Here is a 22,334-nt window from a genome sequence, read left to right as displayed (position 1 = left end):
ACGCCCTGTTCTGATTGGTTGCTGGCGAAAGGTCAGTGGGCGGTACTGGACGGGGGAGGGGTGGTGGTTAGGGATTGGCTGTCGCTGTTGCTGGGGGAAGGGGCAGGGTTTAGGGATTGGTGGCTGCTGTTGCTGGGGTGGAGGGCAGACTTGAGTTTCCCGCCCACGCCTGGCTGTTGCTGCTGTCGGGGGAAGGGAAAAGGGCAGACTGGATTTTTCCGCCCTGCGCCTGCGCAGGGAGAAAGAAGAAGAAGGGTGCCACCCCACAGGCATCGTGTGGCGCCATCTGGGAGGAGGGGCGGCCGCGGAAGCATGGCTGCCGAGAAGGGGAGACCTGAGGGCACTCTGCGCCCATGCCGAGCTCCCTTCAGGGGTGGCGGTGAGTCCGACCAGCCACCCTATTATGGGGGCAGCGGAATTAGGCCTACCGCGGCTGCTCCCCCGCCAGGCCAGCAAACCACACTTCAGCCCGAGGGGTGACCGCACTGAGCCATGGTCATGACATTGCAGAAGTGCAGGAAGAAGGACAATCCGTAACGGCAGGAGCAGGAACCTGAAACTGGACAAAACAATGAAAAACACCGGTAGTTATCCCAACCGAGGTCAAGACACACTTCAACTTTAGAAAGGGCCACTCAGAATTGGAGCACTATGTAGGAATTCAACACTTAACGGATTTTCAGAAACTATGCTACAACAGGAGTATGCGTGACTGATTTTAACCCCTAAAATATATTTCCAACACTAATGTCCCAGAAAAATTAAGCCAGTTCTCTAAATCTCTGTCTCATGTCTATTTTAAAGGGACACTTTATAAATGCCCTGGATTACCCTTGAATGTATGCTCCCTTACTAAAACAAAGTCATTTACTCTCAAGGAGGCATTTGCAGTCTCCAAATTTTATGAGAGTGCTCTAGTTGAGAAAAAACTTGTGGCACATTGCAAAAAAAAAAAGTAAACCTTTCAAAATTGTACCTACGTACAGATGTGGTATAAAGCTAGAATAATCATTTAGTATAGTTTTGATGTAAGGTCAGACAAATTCATCATTTGACAAAAATAGAGTACAGAAAGAGATGCATGTATGTAGTCAAATGCTTCTGAAAAAAGGCACTAATGCAATTCAAAGGGAGAAGTAAGTTCTTTTGTCCAAAGGGCATTTGCCCAAGAGAAAAAAATATATACATTCACAAAAAGACTTTTACAGAAATGTTTATAGCAGTTTTATCCAAAAGTGAATGTTTCGAATGGATGACCATATTGTGATCAATTAATACAATGGGGTTAATTGGGAATAAAAAGGAATCTGGATGAATCTGAATGAATTGCAACAAAAATATGCCCAGCAAAAGATTCGAGACACCAAATGATATATGTTACCTGAATCCACTTTTATGAAGTTCAAAACCAGAACGAATCTATGCTGCTAGGTCATAGAATAGCACTTCCCTTGGGCAGAAGAGGAAGTAGACTGGAAAGGGCAAGAAGGGGCATTTCAAGTGATATAATGTTCTCTGGGTTTGGTTATATACCATGTAAAGGTTTGTTGAAACACAGCAAAATGTCCACCCAAGATATGTGTATAATTTGTATGCAATTAAACCTCAAAAAATTAAAAATAGATTGAGAAACTAGGAGCAAATGTCAGATTGGCATAGATCCAAAAGTTGACAGGCTATTTCTTTTCAGGAAGACAAGAAAGTGGTGGGAAGCTGTATTGTTACAATCTAATGGAGGACAATTTGTGGTCTTTTAAATTACATTTTGAAACTGAATGGCTGGCTAGTGAAATGAATTTGACTTCTGAATATCAATGGCATATGCAGACCACTTGCCAAACTTACTATTTTTTCTAAAAATTACATCTGTTAATTTGAGATGGTTTCCTATGTACCCAGTGTGAAAATAATGATGATTTTTATTAATTTATTTTCTATCCATTTATTTTGAATTTCATTTTCACATTGGATCAGAACTACCAGTGTGTTATTAATTACACTGAGCATCCATGGTTTTACACCACTGTTCCTGATTTTACCCCAACCAATTCTAAAATTTCCACATTTCAGATATTGTGCATGAAGGTTTTTTATGCTATATGCGTCACAGAATTTATTAGTTTTCTCTTTTTCTGTATCAAATTACCACAAACATAGTGACTTAAACTATACCCGCACACCCATTTGTTATCTCACAGTTCTGTAGGTCAGAGCTAGGCATGGTGTGGTTGGGTCTCTGTTCAAGACCTCAATGGCTGGAATCAAGAAATGCACAGGGTGAGTTCTCATCTGTATTCTCCAGTGAAGATCCATTTCCAAGGTGATTCATATTGACCACAGAATTCATTTTCCTGTGGATGTAGGACTAGGGTCCCTATTTCCCTGATGAATGTCAGCCAAGAGCTACTCTCAGCAAATAGAAGCTTTGACATTACCCATCAGGTGTCTGCCTCCATCACCAAAGCTACCAATAGAGAATCTCCCTTATGCTGAATCCCTCTTAAGCATCAAAACTTGCTAGTTTCTCTCTTCCTGACTTCTACATTCATATTAAGTGTGCCCATGTGGTTACATCAGCCCCATCTGGATAATTTCCCTATTGTAAGGCCAACTGGTTTGGGATTTTAATTACATCTTCAAAATCCTTTCAAATGGCCACTGGATTAGTGTTTGATTGAATAGCTGGGAGGAGGTGTGTGCCCAGGAGCTAGGGTTTGAGGGGGCATCAACCATAGAATTCTGCCTACCATAGTCTATCCTCTGGCCCAAAGATTTATATGTGTCCTATGTACAAAATACATGTACCCCATCCCAAGGTCTCAGGAGATCTCCTAACGCATCTCTCAGTACTACCATTGCCTGTGGTTAAATTCAATGGAAAATTCCAACACCAACCCAGGCAGGACTAACAATGGCCCAGAATCTTTAGGAATGAAGGTTTGTGTCAGCCCACAAGGCAAAGAACCACGGCCAGCTGAGGTGCTTGCTGAAGTCAAGGAACATGGACTGGTAGTGGGAGAAGGCAGTGATAAATACAAATTCCCAGCACATGACCAGTGTATTAGTCCACAAAGGGGATGCCAAAGCAAAGTACCAGAATTCTGTTGGCTGCTATAAAGGGCATTTATTTGGGTAGAAGCTTATACTTAGAGGGCTGTAAAATGTCCTACTCAAGGTTGCTTTCTCACCAAAATCAGTTCCCACAAGTTGAGGCAATATGCTTGCCTGTCCCTGCCAGGTCTCAGCCTTCCTCTCTGGGTTTCCTTTTCCCCCTGAGGCTCCATGGGTCCAGCTTCTTGAGGTTTTGTGCTTAAGTGAAGTACTCTCCTGGGATAGAGCTTGATTCTTTCCAAGTCTCTGATATCAGTCTCAGCTGTCTTCCAATCTCAGCTGTCAGCCAATAGGCAAAATGTTCACCTTTCCCTAGAACTTTAGCTGTTGGAGCCTTCTCATTTTGCCCACATGACAGTTCCAAAAAATGCTGCTCAGGGTAGGGAGAGGGAAGAAGAGATGTGATGTGAGGGCATTTTCAGGACTTGGAGGTGTCCTGGGTGGTACTGCAGGGACAGTTGCTGGACATTGTATGTCCTGCCATGGCCCACTGCGTGGACTGGGGGAAAGTGTAACCTATAATGTAAACCATTAACCATGTGGTACAGCAATGCTCAAAAATGTATTCACCAAATGCAATGAATGTCCCATGATGATGAAAGAGGTTGTTGATATGGGAGGAGTGGGGTGAGGCAGGTGGGAGGTATATGGGGACCTCATATTTTTTAATGTAACATTAAAAATAAATAGACAAAAACACACATACACACAATGACAGACCTCTCTCTTCAATGTGTCCTCTTGAATGTCCATTTATATCAGAAAAAGCAAGGGAGTGGGGACTGAACCTGAGTCATAACCACTGATGTAGTCAAATCAATAAGCCCTAACTCTATCTTAATAGTTAATCTATTCAAAGAGATGTCAGCTGAATTTAATGTAATCAAAGGGTATCTCATCCAGAAGCCTAGATTAAGTTATAAACATAACCGCTCTCTTTCTGGGATTTATAAAATAATGTCAAATTGTCACAACCAGTTACAGAAATGAGGACTGTAATGGTCAGGAATAGGTCTTCCTTGCTTTGTTTGAGTATGTTTGTGTATGTATATAAAACGATATCTTTGTTTACTTTCCTGTCTTTTCCCCTTAACATCTGACATGAGTTTAAGTGGAATATTACTCAAGGCTTGTACACTACTCCGGTAGTGATTTACTGCATTTCTGGTTCTATTCATGAAAGTTAAGTATAGTCAGTCAAAATAAGCATATGTCTTTTTTTTTAATTTAGAGATTAAATATGGTCAAAGGCATGTGTATGACTATCAAGTTGACAAGAGGTAGACCGTTATGATTAGGCTAATTTGTCAAAACAGCCAGGTAATTGTGCCCTGTTTTCAGTCAAGCAAGCACTGATCTAATTGAAATATATGGACTTTTCATTTCATAGACTTTAATCATCCATGTGTTGATTGCATATATGGTCAATTACTTCTACAATTAACTGAGATTGCCTTCAACAACGAGTGTTGTCTAATTCAATCTGATGAAAGTCTTAAAACAAGAATTGATTTCAGCATTCAGGGAGAGAATCCCCATCTCTACTCCAGATAGACAGTCTCCTGGGGAACTCATTGAGGAATCCCTAGTTTGCAGCCTTCCTTGTGCAATTTGGATTTGTGTATGCCCATGGTCGCATGAGACAATTTTGTCCGTTCTTGTGTATTTACAGATATCTCCTGTCAGTTCTTTTCGCCCAGAGAACCATGGCTAGCATAGACATTCTACTTTAATGTGTTGAAAGGGGGATGAAAGGAGTCCCTAATCCATAAGAGTTTTGAAGTCTAGCCAGTTGAATATTCGATTTTTCTTGGGGCTTGGAGCTAATACTTGGTGGCACTTGGCTCCATTCTCTGGGCTCCCAGCTCTACCCAATGCACTCTTAGCTCCATCCTGAGTACCTCAGGGGTTAGAAACTCTGGGGGGTGATTTTAGAAGTCTGCCTACCACACATTCATAGCTAGTGAAGATTTTTTTGTGAATAAGCATTTCATTTGATAAAAAGATTTTTCCATATTTATTGAGATGATCACACAGTTTTTCTCTTTAATTTAATTTGTGTTGAATGGCATATATATATTTCCTAATATCATACAGTTCTTTCATTCCTGGGATAACATCAATTTAGTTTTGATGTGTCTGTCCAGGTTTTTATAAATCACTAACTTGGATTTGCTAATACCTTTATTTGTGGTATTTATTGCCTTTTATATTTTGTCTTACATACTTTGGGGGTATTTTACTTCTGTTTCTGTTGAACTGAATGTTTACATATTTCTTTTTTTATTTTACATGACATGACCAAGTTCGTGTTGTTAATGAAGATAACTAAAGAAAAAAAAACAAACCTTACCATATTCACATCTCATAAAACTCAATCCCATATTCTTTTTTAACCTTCAGCAATGATAAAATACCTGCTTAATTTTGCAATAATAATATTATGACTGGTAACTCTATTCTATAAGTTACATAGTTGTATTTTTCCCATATATCACCATATTCCTAATCTTTGCAATTGAAGGATATTCTCTTATTTGTATTATTAACAACAATCTTCACATGGAACTGAAATCATTATATTACACAATTCCTAGATCATCCTCTAGATATCATTCAATTTAAACTAACTTCTCTATACTACTATTACATTTGTAAATCAGAAGTGTTCATCATACTCATTATAATGTGTTACCATATATATATATATATACCTAATTAAACGAATTTTATATCACTAAGCAAAATTCTTGAATAATTTTTTGAAATAGTAAGATTTTATACAAATTAGATGTTTATAAATCAATGACTTGTTAATCATATACGACTATAAAAAGTGGTTGAGGAAGCTTTCTATGTACAATTGTGAACTATTTCCAGTTATCCTATGAAGTGAAAAAAAAAAACCTAGATCTTAGCCTAGTAAAACAGTTGGCTAATTTTCTGGATTGACCTTGTATTGAAAACAAATACTACATCTAAAATGAAAACATATTAGATAAGAAGTTGTGATGGTTAGGCTATTGTGTCAACTCGGCCAGGTAATTGTGTCCAGTTGTTTGATCAAGCAAGCACTGGGCTAACTGTAATAAAAGGACATTTATGGACTTTAGTCACCATTGACTTTACTGCAGGGGTAAATCATAAATAGCTGGTTAAAATTACATCAATCAGGGAGATTGCCATCAGCAGTGAGTGACACTTAAGCCAATCATTTGAATCCCTTAAAAGGGGAAGTGATTCCAGCATTGAGAGAGAATTTCCCAGCCGGTCTTTGGACAGCCACCATCTCCCAGACCACATCAAGAATCAGCATTGGACTTTCATTGGAGGTACTGGTTGCAGCCTGCCTGCGGAAACCGGACTTGTGCATCCCCACGGCACGTGAGAGAATCTGATAAATGTCTTACTATCAGCAGATATCCCTTGTTGATTCTGCTTTCCTAGAGAACCCTGACTAATACAGATGTATTTAAACTCCACACTTCATTAAAATCATGCATGATCTGGCAGAAAAGATGAAACTTCCAGGAACAGGGCCTAGTATAGATGGGTCCTCAGACATACGCTGACAGTGGATGCAGATTTGCTTGAAAGACATTAGGTCTAAGTTTTTCTTTTTGTTTTTGTTTTACCTCCCAGGACAGAGGGGTATCAGAAGTAAAATCCCAGGGATCTAACAATGGAGGAGTTGAGTGGGAATGCTCTCCCAAACATTTTGATGCCAAAGATCTACCTAGCCTTGTACAGCCAAAAATTTTTGCCCTATGTGAAACTTGGAAGTGAGCAGAAGGAAGGTAAGTAAATCCCCTGAGAAATCTTTGCCACCAGCCAACCCTTGATTTGCTTTACAACCTTAATTCACTCTCCTTCTGTGATCTAAAGACATCTCAAACCAAGGAGTTGTGTTTAAAATGGAATCACATGTGGACACACAGACAGAGCAAATGTTCAGTATAACCTTCCCCAAAGATCCTAAAATACAACCCTCCAAGGGAAAAAAGGAAGAGAATAGACCTAGAGAGCTAGCAGATACCCCGAGAAATCTTCTGGGAGAGAGAAAAAGGCCATGAGTTGGAGGGGGAGAAGAAGAAATTGCCATGGTGGGCAGAGGAGGGCTGGATGTCACAGTCCAAGGACAACCTATGGGTGGCTTTTGACTTTTGTTCATTTCTCCCCTCCACATTGCTCAAGGAAGACTGCAAATTACTTCTAAATAAGTTTTCAATTAAAAATAAAATAAAAAAGAATTCTAAAGTACTTGGAACTGAGTACAGTAAAACACTACATGTCAAACTCATGGATTTCAGCTAGAGCACAATGTGTATCACCAAACATGATTATCAGGAAAGGAGAAAGAATTTAAAAACTTGGAAAAGGAACAAATCCAAAGAGCCAAAAGAGGAAATAAATGTGAAGCAAAAGACCAAATGTCAATGATATATAGTAAAATGTTATATAGAAAAATATGTTTGTGTATATAAAAACTTGAAACCACATGAAATGGAATATTAATAATATAAAAATAATTAAGTATCATGATTGATTGAAGAAGTACAAAATTAGACTACGCTCTATATTTAAGTTGCAAAATGTTCAGTGCATTGCCCCACCCTTCGTTGGTGGAATTTTGTCCCCTGTGGCAGGGACACGACTCTTAGCAAATAACAGGAATTCCTCATTGTCCTTCCCCTCCCCTGCTTAAGATAAAAGTTTCTCTGAAAAAATGGTCAGTGAAAACCAGAGTGTTCAGAATCTTGTCAAAGATACAAGGACTCAAAAAGTTTGATCCTGCCTCATTTCCCTCCCCTGATCTGTCTCCTTTCCTTGAGATGACAAGGTAATAGCCCTCCTCTTTCTCTATTCACCTCCAAGTGATACACAGACAAGTGAACAAACATGGAAAAAATTTTTGAAAGTGTGGGGAGCCAGGGCACATGGATACTTTTTTAGGGTTCTTATGATGGAAAACCATAGCAGGACTGACTGTTTTGCACCTCGTTTCTTGAACATTTTGAAGACATTGACGTGTTTCCATGAAAAATCCTCTCACATGGACTCTGTGAGATGGGCAGAGAAGAGTGTCACCTTTCGGGGGAGGTCGCTGGTCCTCAATTTGGAAATGGGCTGCAGCTGCTCTCTTCTTCCCAGAGGGGTTGTCTCCATCCATGGAGTCAAAACACATAGATATCAGCAAAACAGGAGAGAATTGTGCCTCCACTGCCTTGCACTCCTCCTGATTCAGACATGCTCCAGAGGGAAACTTGCTTCATCTTATCAGCCACCTCCACCATGGGCTCCCTTTGTGATTTCACTTTTTAAATGTTTGTTAATTAAAAATTTACAAAAAACCTGAAAACTACAGGAAACAAACAACAAGAATCACTTACAGTCCAGAATTCGAAATCCAGAGAAAATACCTTTCATAAACAGGAGACAAACAAAGATTTCATTCTCTCAAAAGCCAACAGCTGGAAGCTCAGCAAGGAAGCCCAGCTGGCGGAGAACAGAGAGGGCAGTGCGGCAGACGCTGGGCAGCCTGGACCTCGACCTGTGACCTCACCCGCTGAGGACAGCAGTGCCCGCAAGCCCGCGTGGCCAAGTGTGTTTCAAGAAGCAGCTAGTTGAACAGTAGCACACTCTGGAACTGAGCCCAGGCTGCTGTTTACTTCCACACACACACATCACACACACATGCACCATGGGCACCACACACATACACAACACACAAAGCACAAACATTGCACATACACGTGTACCCCCATCACCCAGGCTTACTGCACATATGCACCACACACGTACAAACCATACAAATCCCAATATCACACACAGCACATGCAAACAGCACCACACACCTCATCACACCCAGCACATACGCCTTTGCACACACCCACACTCATGCATGCACATACAGCTCCCTGCACCCACATCACAGACACACCACACCACTTGTAAGTACACGAGTGCCCCCAACACACTCATTCTCTTCTCTTTCCTTGAGTATCCATGCAACTCCCCAATCCTTTTCCACCCCAGGAATGCTTTCTTTACTCTCTCCCATGTGAAAAGCCTCTGAAGATAGGTATGCATATTTTTTTCCAAAAGGTTTCTCCAAATTGTTAAATGCCTTTGATAAGCTCTTTGCCAGGGAAGCCTCGATACAGTCTTCTGGGGGAATTAACTGATGGACCTTCCATGTGGTAGGTGGATGTCCTATCCATTGGACCAAGTCTGCGTCCCCTAGTAGTTTTTAAATTTAACATCTTATTACGGAAATGTTCATATATACAAAAAGGGAGTATAGACTAAAATTACTGAGTGCCCATTAACCAGCTTCAACAATTCTCAGTATTTTGCCACTCAAGTTTCCATATATCCTACTGATGATTTCTGTAGTATTTTAATTCAAATCTAAGACATAATGTAATTTGTCCTATAATTAGTTCACCATGAATACCTAGTGGATTAAAGCTATAGAAACATAGTTTCTAAGCCATTTTTATACCTAATTAATTAACAATAATCATTTAATATCATCTAAACCTGTCATTATGACATTTTTTCTATTGTGTCAAAGTTATCTTTTTAACTGGAATTTTTGAAAAATCAGTATCTAAACAGGATCCACATATGGCAACCAATTGTTGTGGGCCTCATGGTTCTTATTCTATCACCACCCCTTCCCTCACTTTCCTTTGCTATTACTTAGGAAATAGAAAACAAAACAGGGTTATTTACAGAGAGTCTCATCATTGACTTGACCAACTTCTTCTCTTTAGTGTCATCTGATTTCTTGTTTAGTCCTTTATAGCCAGTAAACTCCTAGTTAGACACAGATGTTGGATTAGACTTAGTATAAGAATGCTCCATAGAGTTATTTCCTACTCATCTGTCAGAAGAATTTGATAACAGGTTGTCTCACTCTTAACGATGGTCAGATTGATCAATGAGTATAGCCCTTCTCAGTTATCAATTAACAAAGACTCCCACTGACTTTTCATCTAGACTTTTTAGTGGCTTTTAGTAAATCATTTTACCTGATGTAGCAAACCAGTGATTTTCCAATTCAATCATGAGATTTTTGTTGTGAACTGGGATTTTAAGAGGAAAAAAAAAAGAGTGTAAAAGAATTGGTGCGACAGTGGTGAATTGCATGGAGGTCTAGGCCATCTACTCCTGAAATTTTGTTGTGCCCTCTGGACCTGCTCAAATCAGATCCCAGATGAACTGTTTCCATTGCACAATGGATTGCTTCTGAGTCTATTGAACTTGCACCTCGATGACAGAATCCAGCTCTGGCACAGAGTAGCTTCATCTCCCTTGGTCAGATGCTGTTCTTTACTGGGGGTTGGTAGCATACCAGGGGCTTTCTAGTGGATGGAGTATGTGCGTTGTTTCAGTTGTCATGACCTGACTGCAAAATCCCAGGGATCTGAGCTTTGAGTCTCCTAGTGGGATTGGCTAACGCCTGTGTATGACAACATTGGAGTCTGCCGCTTGTAATGGTGCTTGGTCATCCTACAAGACCTTTATTTTTCTAGACCCCACTCAAACCTTGCATCCTTCCTGAGTCATCCAAGCTGGACATTGCAGTGCACCCAAGTTCGATATATGCTGTCTGCAAAATGTGATGGATTTTATGCCTTTTTCTACAGAACACTGTGTTTATTTCTTTCATGGTGGCAGGAATACCAAGAGTTGACATTGTCCCTTACCTTGGAGAGGATCTCAGGGCATTGTTCATACCAAGAAGTCATGAAAACTCCACTTTGGTCCAGGTTCCTGACACTGTGTAGACTTTGTCTTCTGCCCCAAGGAGTGTGTATATCTTCACTGAGCATCCAGAATCCTTGCCATGTCTTTCTTTTCTGGTCCAATTAACATGATTTTTTATGTATATAGTGGGACAATAGGATTTTCCAGTTGATCAAGGTCCTTCAGATTATATTTGAAAGGGACAGGAGAGGTATCACAGTACTTGCAGTGATTTGGAATGGGTACTGTTTTCTATCCCAAGTGAATGTGAACTTCTTCTTATCCTCCTTTCTGATGACTGTTTCAAAGAACACATTCACCAGATGAGTAGCTGTATACCAGCTAAGAAAGCCTGTGTTGACCTTCTCTGTTAAGGAATTCCCAGGTGGCACAGCACATGCAAAAGTGCATACCTCGAATGAAGGTAAGCCTTGTAGTACATCTACTATTGGATTGTTTCTATGATGATCCTCCACCATCTGCTACACTCTATTTTGGCTGGGGCCTACACTGGTGAACCAAATGGGGATATGTTAGTGACCATCAGCCCTACATACTTTTCAATCTTTAAAAATGGCATTAATCCCTGCTTTTCCACTTGAGATGCAGTATTGCTTCTGATACACTGAATTGGGAGGAGTGGACCATTTTGGGAATTCCATTTGAATTAAATGACAAGATATATCAATCATGGTACTGTATCTCCATATCGAAAAAGGCTTCTTTGTCCAGTCTCATGCTCTGCCCTCAGCATCCTCATTCCATACTCCAGGCAGGCTCTTCTTGTCCCTGCACCTGTTGGTGTATAATCCCTTCCCAGCATGGTCCTAATCCATTTGTATCATGTGAGAGCCTCACCTAGTGATTTGTCTAGATGGTATTAGAGAAACTGAGGACAAAATTCACCTAGGCAAATAATGTCTCATCAGCAACAACTGCAACTACTCTGTGGTCTTCTGGCAAAAAGAGGTGCTATCCCCCAGAATAGGGTATTGATCCCTCCCTGCAGGATGAGACGTTTCACTCCTATGCAGGAATTCTCTCTAGCATCAGAAACTTGCTAGGACTCAAATCAACCTTCTTTGATTTTCTGCTACTTTTAAAGTCAAAATCTGAGTCTGATTTTCAGAACTGGTTTGTCCTCTAACTATAGCCTAAGCAGATTTCTTTATATGTTGCCAATGGAGGCTTTGTAAATTTCATTCCATGCGCTGGTGTAATTGGTCAGCCTAAGTACACTGGTGGAATTAAACAATAAACCATATATTCTGAAGTCGGTGTATTTGTCATTTACTCCAGATATCTCAAACTGTAAGGTATTTGCCAAGCCAGTCCATTCCCTGCCATGAATTTCCCATTCCATGTACCAAGTAAGAAAAAGAGTTGAATCAAATGAATATCCTGGAAACCATTTCTTTTTTATTTGACACAAATATTGACATGGAAATGATACAAGACCCATAATACTAAATTGCCTGATGGGATCCCCAGAAATGATTGCATTTTATTAGAGGCTGAAGTGTTAGTAAGAACAGGCTGAAGCTAGAGTTAGACAAATGTAGTACTCCGGTAAACTGGGAATCTTCCCCACTCCCAGGCTGCTAGTGCAGGTGGGAAACACAGGTTTCTCAATGGATAATGACTTCTTAAATATCACCTGGCAACTTCCTACCTTAATGAGAGAGTTCAGAAATTTTATACATAAACAGTTTACCCTCAGTACTGAGTGGATTATCCCTGTAAAAATTTCACTTTTGAGATAACCAGCAAGATGGCGGCAGAGTAAGGAGCTCCTAGAGTCAGCTCCTGCTGCAAGGCAGTTAGCAAACACCCAGAGCTCTCTGGAGCTAGCTGAAGCACCTGTTTTGGGGCTCTAGGAGGCCAGAAGAGCATCCTGCAATGTCCTTGGAGGAGTGGAAGGAGGAGAAGGCCCATCTGCAGAGAAGACTCATAAGTAGAGTCTCCATGTCCCGGGGGGGGGGGGCCCATTCTGCACTGGAGGCACAAGCCACCTCAGGAGCTGTTCTGCGGCTGGAATTGAAAGCTCCACTTTCCAAAAATGGGGGAGGAAGAGACAATTGGGCACCAATTTCAGCTATGATAAGAAAATTCACTGGGCTACAGTATGACCCTGAGAACAGCAAAAATTTGAGCCTGTCCAGGTCAGAAATAGGCTGGGAGCCACCATCTTAACTCCTTGCCTGGCATAGGAGAAGCAGGGAGGACTGAGAATTCCAGTGCTGGTGGGGACCATCTTACTCCCATCCAGATCATATTGCAGGTCTAGCCTAGGCCCCAGTGCCACCTCCAGCAGGGAGGAAACTGTGGGGACCTTTGCCAGCCTCCCTGGGAAAGTACCAGCTAAGCCACGGAAGCTGGTGATTATCCTACTCTGGTGGCATGAGCCGCCCCAGGAGTTACTCTATGATGGGAATTGGAAGCTCCATTTTCCAGAAACAGGGAAGGAGGAGACGGTTGACTGCCGCTTTTGGCTATGTATTGGGAGACTTGACTGGCTAAGAGATAACCCTGGGAATTGCTGGGGTGAGAAAGAGCCCAAGTCAGAAAGAGTTCAGTACCTGCCATTCTGACTCCGCCCCCAGCCTGAGGGGAGGCCAGGCTGATTGAAACTCACAGTGTCAGCAAAAACCAGTTTCTTTCACTCAGATCAGCCTGCAGCCAGCCTAGGCTTCAGCCCCGTCTGGGCCGGCAGGAGGCTGAGGAGCTCTGCACCAGCCTGTACAGATAACTGCAGAGAACTTTGGCTGGCACTGACTGAAAATCAGAAGTCTACTAGAGCAACTTCGGTCATCTTGAAACTGTACTGCATAGATTGCTGCCCACACCTGCAGCTCCATCCCTGCCACAGGCAGGGGAAAAAGGGATGTGAAACTTCATCAGTCTCTCTGGGCAACTGCAGTCTAGTCCTGCACTTGGATTATTCCACATTGCTGTGACCCTGTCCCTACCCCTGGCAAAGGAGAAAGTTGGAAGAAGCTTCATTGGTCCTTGGTGTAATGAGGGCAGCTTGAGCCTCCACAGCTTACAGCACCAGCTACATGCTTGGATCCTACTGCACAATCAGCAAGGAAGAAACGATAGGAAGCCCTAAACTAAAGAGAAAAACTGTACTCAGAAAAATACTCTAGTAAGTCAGATGCAAAGACATCAACACAAAATTATAATCCACACCAAGAAACAGGAAGCTATGACCCAGTTAAAGGAATAAGATAAACCTCCAGATGACATAAAGGAATTGAGACAACTCGTTATAGATATTTAAACAAATCTCCTTAATAAATTCAATGAGATGGCTGAAGAGATTAAGGATGGTAAGAAGATATTGGATGAGCACAAAGAAGAATTTGAAAGCATACATAGAAAAATAGTCGATCTTATGGGAATGAAAGGTATATCAATGTAATTAAAAAACATTAGAAGCATATAATAACATTCCTTGATCATGTTTTGGAAGACTAAATATCATTAAGATGTCAATTCTATGCAAATTGACATACAGATTTAATGCAAGCACGATAAAAATCCCACCACAATTAAAGAAAAAATTGAAAACACAATCATTAAATTTATTTGCAAGGGTAAGGAATCCTGAATAGCTAGGAACATCAAAAAAGAAAAAGTGAATCCTCATCTCCAGACTTTAAATCATAATACCTACCTATAGTGGTAAAAACAGCATGCTATTGGCCTAAAGACAGACGCAATAGACCAATGGAATCAGATTTATGGTTCAGAAACAGACCCTCACAGGTATGGTCAAGTGATTTTTGACAAGCCTGTCAAACTCACACAGCTCGGGCAGAACAATCCATTCAACACGTCATGCTGAAAGAAGGAAAGAGGACCTCTATCTCACACCTTATTCAAAAATTAATTCAAAATGCAATAAAAACCTAAAAATAAAAGCAAGACCCATAAAACTTCTAGAAGAAATTATTGGAAAATATCTTCAAGACCTGGTAGTAGGTGGTAGATTCTTAAAGGAGATAAGAGAAGGACTGAGTGGACTGCTGATGTTTAATGTATGTAGAACTTTTAATTAGCTTTACTGTAAAGTGTGGAAATGCATAGAGTGGATGATAACACACAGTGAGTAACAGCTAGTTTATAAATGGGGATGTGACTGAAAATGGTCTTCTAGTTATGCAAATGCCAATTGACAGAATGCTAGAGAATAATCTAGGAACTGGATAGCACAGTAAACCAAGAGGTGGGTGAGAATTGTGGTTGATGGTACAGATGCAAGAATGTCCTTCATGAGCTAGAACAAATGTATATCACTACTGTGGGGTATTGGGAATATGGAGAAGCATGGGAAAAATAAAGCTGGAGTGACCTATGGCCTGTGGTTAGTAGTAATAATATAATATTCTTGCATCTATGCAAAAGATGTACTGTGTTGATACTGAGGCAGTATGGAAAAAGTGAGCCAAATATACACTATGGACATGGCAATAATCAGATGATATTAGTCTATCTGTAGCAAATGATAAACCACATTGTGGTGTGTTGATGGAGGGGTGTTATTTGGGAATTCTGCACATGTGCATGATTGTTTTATAAGTTTACAACTTTTGTCATAAAAATATATTTAAAAAATAATAATAGGGTGGGTTGAGGGAAAAACACACCAAATATAAGATAAGAACTATGATTAGTAGTAAGATTTTGAGAGTGTTCTTTCACAGTTCATAACAAACCTCTCCTGTCAATGCAAGGTGTTGGTGGAGGGTTGATGTATGGGACCCCTGTATGATGTTATGCATGTTTGCTTTGTAAATTCACAACTTTTACTATATACTTAATTGTTTATGTATGTTCATTTATAAATGATATAAAGATAATAATAATTGGACTGGTTAAGGGAAAAAGAGTTTGTTTTGTAGTAATATTTTGACAAAGCTCTTTAATCATTAGTTAAAACGTTTTCACAACAATGCAAGTTATTGGTGGTAGGGTGAGATGTTATATATGTTTGATATAGGTTTGTTTTGTAAGTTCACAACTGTTATACATTTATTCTTTATGTATGTTTATGTAAGAGTGACACATTGCAATAAAAAAAAAGTTTAAAAAATTCACTTTCAAAAACTGTTATATGAAATACATTGTACCAGCGTCTATCTGTTTGCCTGGTAATGAAGTACTTGTAAACAAAGTCGCTAGGAAGGGAGATCCGGTATCTAGACTTAAAGAAGGGATACAGAGAAGAGCAAACAGCAATCTATCCTAAATGGGTGCATTTCTGAGCCTTTGTCAATTTAAAAATTTGCCTACTTTTCTTTTTATTATTGGGGTTTAGATTTATTTATATATTTTAGTTACAAGTCACTCATCACATACAGGACTTGCTAATATTTTCCCCCTTTCTTTGGGTTGTCTTTTCACTGTCTAAATGGTATCCTCTGAAGCATAAACATTTTAAACTTTTATGAAGTCAAATTTATTTTCATCCTTTGTAGCTTATGCTTTTGTATCATGTTTTGTCATATCCAAGGTTGTGAAGATTTACCCCTATGTTTTTATCTAAGAATTTTATCGTTTTTGCTCTTACATTTTGGCCTATTGTTCTTTTTGAGTTAATTTTTGTATATTTTGTGAAGTAAAGACCCAATTTGATTTTTTCCATATGGCTATCCACTTGCCCCACCATTTGTTGAAAAGACTATTATTTCCCCATTGAATGATCTGGGAACCCTTGTTGAAAATCATTTCACCATGGATGTATGGATTTGTTTTCTGACTCTCAATTCTATTCCATTGATATATATGTCAGCCCTTGTGCCAATAACAAGTTTTTGATTACCATTGACACGTAGTGAATTTTGAAGTTGGTGAATGTGAGCCCTATATTCTTCTTCTCTTTCAGGATAGTTTTGGAAATTCTGGGTCTCTGACAAATCCATTGGAATTTTAGAGTCAGTCTGAGAATGTCTACAATGAAGTCAGCAGGAATTCTGAGAGGGATTGCATTGAATCTGTGGGTCAGTTTGGTAGTATTGCCATGGTCACAATGGTCAGTCTTTTGATCCGTGAACAAGGAATGTTTTTCCATTCATTTAGATCTTCTATTTCTTTCCACAATGTTTTATAGTTTTCAGAATATGAATTTGCACTTCTTTTAAAGATTCCTTCCATATCCAAAGCACTTTATTATTTTTATGTCGTTGCAAATGGAATTGTGTTCTCAAAGTCATGGTCTGCTTTTTCATTATGAGTATATAGAAATACAATTGCTTTTTGGCTATTCATCTTATATCCTCTGACCTTTCTGGACTCATTTATTACTTCTAATAGTTTTTCCATGAGTTCCTGATGATTTTCTACATATGGGATCATGTCATCTGTGAGCAGAGTTGGTTTTACTTCTTACTTTCCAATCCTGATGCCTTTCATTTATTTTTCTTGACTAAATTTCCTGGCTAAAACCTTCAGTACAATGTTGAATAGAAGTGGTGAGAGCAGACATCCTATTTTATTGCTGATTTTAAGAGCAAAGGGTCCAAACATATACCATTAGGTACAATGTTGGCTCTGGGCTTTTCATAGCTGCTCCTCCTCAATTCGAAGAAGTTCCTGTCCTGTTATAGTCAGTTGAGTGTTTGTCATCAGGAAACAATGTTAGATATTGTCAAATGATTTATCTGCATATATTGAGATGATCATGTGGTTATTTGTTTTACATCTATTGATTTGAAGTATCACACTAATAGATCTTTAAACATTAAACAAAACACCCTTTTAGTGAGATAAATCCTTCTTAGTTATGGTGTATATTAATTTTTATATGTATTAAGATTCATTTTGCTAGCATTTTGTTGAGGATTTTGCATCTGTTTTCAGAAGAGATATTAGTCTATATTTTTCTTTTCTTGTCATGCCTTTGTCTGGTGCTAGTATCAGGGAACACTGGTCTCAGAGAATGAATTGGAAAGTGTTCCCTTCTCTACTGTTTTTAGAAGAGAACGTAAATATTTGTATTAATTCTTCTTTGAATGTTTGATAGACTTTATGGGAGAAGACTTGTAGGCTTGGGTTTTCCATTGTGGCTAGTTTTCAAAATTATTATTATTATTATTATTATCCAAATTCAGTCTCTTTTCTTATTATGGATCTCATCAAATTGTCTGTATCTCATAAATCATTTTTGGTAGTTTGGTGTTCCCAGGAATTTTTCCGTTTCACCTATGTTCTCTAATTTGTAAACAATTGTTTATAGTATTCTTACATAATTCTTCTTATTTTGTAAGTATGATAGTAATGTACCCCCTTTTTTTCTGATTATAGTAATTTCAGTCTAAGTGAATAAATCTAATCAAATTTGGCAATTTTCTTGATCTTTTCAAAAAACCAACTTTTGGTTTCCTTGATTGTCTCTATTGCTTTTCTGTTTTCAGTTGCATTAACCTCCATTCTTGTGTTTATTATTTCCTTCTGCCTACTTATGTTAGGTTTAGTTTTCTCTTTTTTTTTTTCTGGTACATTAAGGGGGGAAGGTTAGGTTATTTTTTGCAATTGTTCTTCTTTCTTAATGTATGACTCTACAACTATACATTTCTTTCTAAGCATGACTTTAGCTGCATCCCATACATTTTGACAGGTTGTGTCTTGATTTTTCATTCATATCAAAGCCTTTTCTAATTTACCTTATGATTTCTTCTTGGATCCATTGGATATTGCGTGTGCTGTTTTATGTCCACATATTTGTAATTTTTCCCTTGTATTGATTACTAATAATATTGCATTGTGGCTGGATAGCATACTTTGTATGATATCTGCCTGAGAGATTGACCGTTTATCATTTTAAACGTTCTTCCTATCTCCAGTAATATTTTTTGTTTTAAAGGCTATTGTCTGATACTGGTATAACCACTCTTGCTCTCCAATGGTTGCTGTTTGAGTAATAGATCTATTTTCATCCCCTTACTTTCAACTTGTTTGTGTCTGTGACTCTAAAGTGTGTCCTCTTAGAATTCATATAGTTGGATCATGTTTTTAAACTCCTGTCTGACAATGTCTGTCTTATTTGGATTGTTTATTCTACTCACATTTAAGATTATTATTGATATAGTTGGATATCTGCGTGCCAATTGTGTTTGTTCTAAGGTGTACTACATGCATCTTACATTTGAGAATCAGCATCAAATTTATACTAGCTTAATTCCAGTAATATGTAGAAACATTATCCCTATACAGTGGTACCTAGGTATTCATCTTTAATGGATTCTGTGAGGCAGACAGTACCAAAAATGAGTAGTAAACAATTTTTCCCATGAGGAGTAAAGTAAATATATTTAGTGCATTCCAAAACCAAAGACAATGTGCATTTAAGGCAATATATAAAAAGATATAGTTATATATCAATGCTTTACATGAGAAATAAACCTAAAGATTAATAAATAATTTGATTAAATGAAATAAAAACTTCAATTGACCTGTACTGAGATGAGTTCATGGCCCTAGTGGGATGGTGTGAAAAGAGTGGTGAGGAGGAGAGGTTATGTGGAGTGTTGCTTGGAAGGACAGTCCCCTCCAGTAGAGCAGTGGGCACTGGCCCATGAGGTGTTCTTTCTCTTTTCTTCCTTTTCTCACCTTGGAATCCTGACTCTGACACTCTTTTTCAGCTTTCCTGAAAATTTATCCATTGACCACCACTTCTGTCATCTTTCCAAATCCCTTGGGGAAGGAAACTCCCATGGATATCCATTTTGACTCTGCCTGCTGCCTTCCCTCTTCATCCCCCAGGTAGCTGGGTGTGGTCAGATAGGAATGCTGCTTGCAGAGTCGTGGACCCTCTGGAAGGGGCAAGCCCCCCGCTCTCCACCATTGCTGTGCACCCTCTAGGGGAGAGGGTAGGAGAAGGCAGTGGCCACTGGCTCCAAGGGCAGAGCCTCCAACTGATAAAAGTCTTGAAAAAGAAGCTTTGCAGGGTACAGCACTCTGCCAGGGAACCTCTGTCTTGGTAGGACCGTGATTTTATTTGAGCCACTGCTCTATGACCTGGCTGGGGTCAGATCTCACGAGCGTGGGCACGTGGTGCAGACATGGAAAATTCCCATGCCCCAGCCCCTTCCCTCTTTGGATTACATCCTGTGGAGGCTCGTAGGCAAACCCTTTTTTAATGGAGAACCACAGGAAGGCATTAAACAGGCTGAAGGCCATAGTTTCACTTGCCAGTTAAGTTCCTGACTGGCTCGTCAAATACATTACCGGATTTTATCTAGGTTCTTGATTATGTTGCAGAAATGAATTTCAAGAGCATATCGGGTAAGTTAAATCAGTAATTTATTCAGGCATGGAGGGACGAGAAATGGGAGAAAATAACAAAACATGGGTCCCAGGTAGAGAGGAAAGGGCTGAAAAGTGATTAAGTCGGCTGATTTATAGACTACAATTCCCCATTATAGATTATAAACGCCCAGGTTTTACTTGCATGGCCATCATGCCAGAGGAAAAATGGTGATAGCAGAGTGCAGAGGGTGTGAACAGGGGTCCATGGGTAAGAAAGAGTGAATTCAGACCTTGCACCTGCTTTTCGAACTATTATTCCACCCCTTCGCTAATGGTCAGGGAGGAGTTCCAGTTGTTTGCTGTTTTGATTGATTATCCCACCCACCAAGCCCCTGTGAGGGCCCACCAAGCCCCTGTGAGGGCCCACCAATCCCCTGAGATAGTCCGTGGGGAATATCTGGGGCTTCTCCTGGCTTCAGTCTTTGTTCCAATAGATGGAACAATGGATCCATCAATTGATTCTCTATCTTACTAGCCGGCTTCACTGCTGAGAGAATGATTGATATTTTTCAACCAAGAGTCACTACTCTAAACACAATTTTTAAAAGGAAAACTTATCATGGACTTTAGGATCTCGCAGGTCCGTTACTGTCATGAACTCTAAGTTTCTACCCAAGGCCAAGCCCTGAACTGGGGCTTGAACTTCCTCCCCTCTGGGAGACTCAAGTCCTTCAATACTGTTTGTGACCTCTCTCTTACACCATGATTCTTCACTCTTGGATCATTCTATCACTAGAGAAACATGCTAGTGTATTAGTCTTCAAAATCAAGGAAACACACAAAAGACACTCCCTAATTTCACATCCCTTAAAGCTATCTTCCATTTTCTGCTCTCTTCTACAGGACGATGTATGCTTGTTTTCTCCATTTCAACTCACATTCTTTCTCTCTCTCCCTCTTCTTTTTAACTGTAAAAACAGATTTAGTTGACACATTCCAAATACTCCAGGAATTGCCTCTTCTCTCAAGTATACTGACTCCCTTAATATCCAACTTTCCCATCATAGTTGGCTTTGTGTATGGTTCTAGAGGGGGCCAAATAAGAACCTCCCTTTGTCTCTCAACTTTAGAATCAATTGATTGAATGATAGGCTTTAGAGTCACACATTCTCTTTTTTCCTTAATTTTTTTTTACTGTAAACTGAAACACAGATACAGAAAATGTCACAAAACAAATGTCTGTCTTAGAGGAGTATTTCAAGGTAAACACTCTTTTAATCACCACCACCTGGGTATGAAAAATAAACTATTGCCAGCACCTTAGAGATTCTCTATGTGCTCAAAACTAATCCCTCCCCTGACATATGCCTAAACCTGACAACTCTCTTGACATTCATAGTTCTCTGTATTTCCTTGTAGATTTATCACCAATGTTTATCCTTATGGCAATTACATAGGCAATTGTTAAAAATTTGGCATATCATTTAAATTTCTTTTAATCTACTAGCTTTCCTTCATCTTTTTTATTTTTTTAACTTATGATTTACTTGTTAAAGAATTTGAATCGGTTAAATCTGTAAAATCTCCCATAATTTGGATTTGCTGATGATATCCTTAGGATATAATTCAACGTGTTTCTGATGTATTTCACATAAAACAAAAACTATCTAGGGTTGATGAGGTTAGGTTTGATTTTCTTAGCAAGACATTGGTGGAGTTGCGGCTTTCATCAGAAGGTAGAAGATGTCTCTGTGCCTCTCCTTTTGTGATATTAACAGATGCATTGCCTGAATCCCTTTCTTCACTGGGACTTGCAAAATGGGGGGCATATCTTATTTCCCTCCATTCTTATTCATGTATGAGCTGAAATACTTCTACACGGAGACCTTTCCTTTACTATTTACCACCGGTACTGTTTATGGAAGAAAGAAAATATCAGAAACTCGTGAATCCGTTTTAACAGACCCTTTGTTTCCATGATTCAATTGAAATCATTTTGTCAGGGTCACTTTTAAGGTAATCATTGCCAAATCCATCAGGAAATTCTAGGTCTTATATAATTTGACACCCTGATGGCCTTCGCCACAGGTCATTACTGCCACCTCAGAACCATCTTTTTCCTCTCCCTTCTGAGACACCATGTTCTCCCGCTCTCTTTTCTCCCCCTTTCTAGTCCATCCCAGCTCTCATCTCTGAGAAGAACTAGATTTTCTCCC

The 22,334-nt window shown here is 39.5% G+C and overlaps 1 pseudogene; it reads left to right on the top strand.

Moving 5' to 3' along the window:
- LOC139437349 (sodium-dependent phosphate transport protein 1-like) overlaps positions 1 to 22,334 on the top strand; it is a 232,146-nt pseudogene that overhangs the window by 159,123 nt on the left and 50,689 nt on the right.

Source organism: Dasypus novemcinctus, chromosome 22, assembly GCF_030445035.2.
Source record: "Dasypus novemcinctus isolate mDasNov1 chromosome 22, mDasNov1.1.hap2, whole genome shotgun sequence".
Lineage (NCBI taxonomy): Eukaryota > Metazoa > Chordata > Mammalia > Cingulata > Dasypodidae > Dasypus > Dasypus novemcinctus.
The sequence above is the reverse complement of the archived record's forward strand: the minus strand, read 5'-3'. Positions and strand labels throughout refer to the sequence as shown.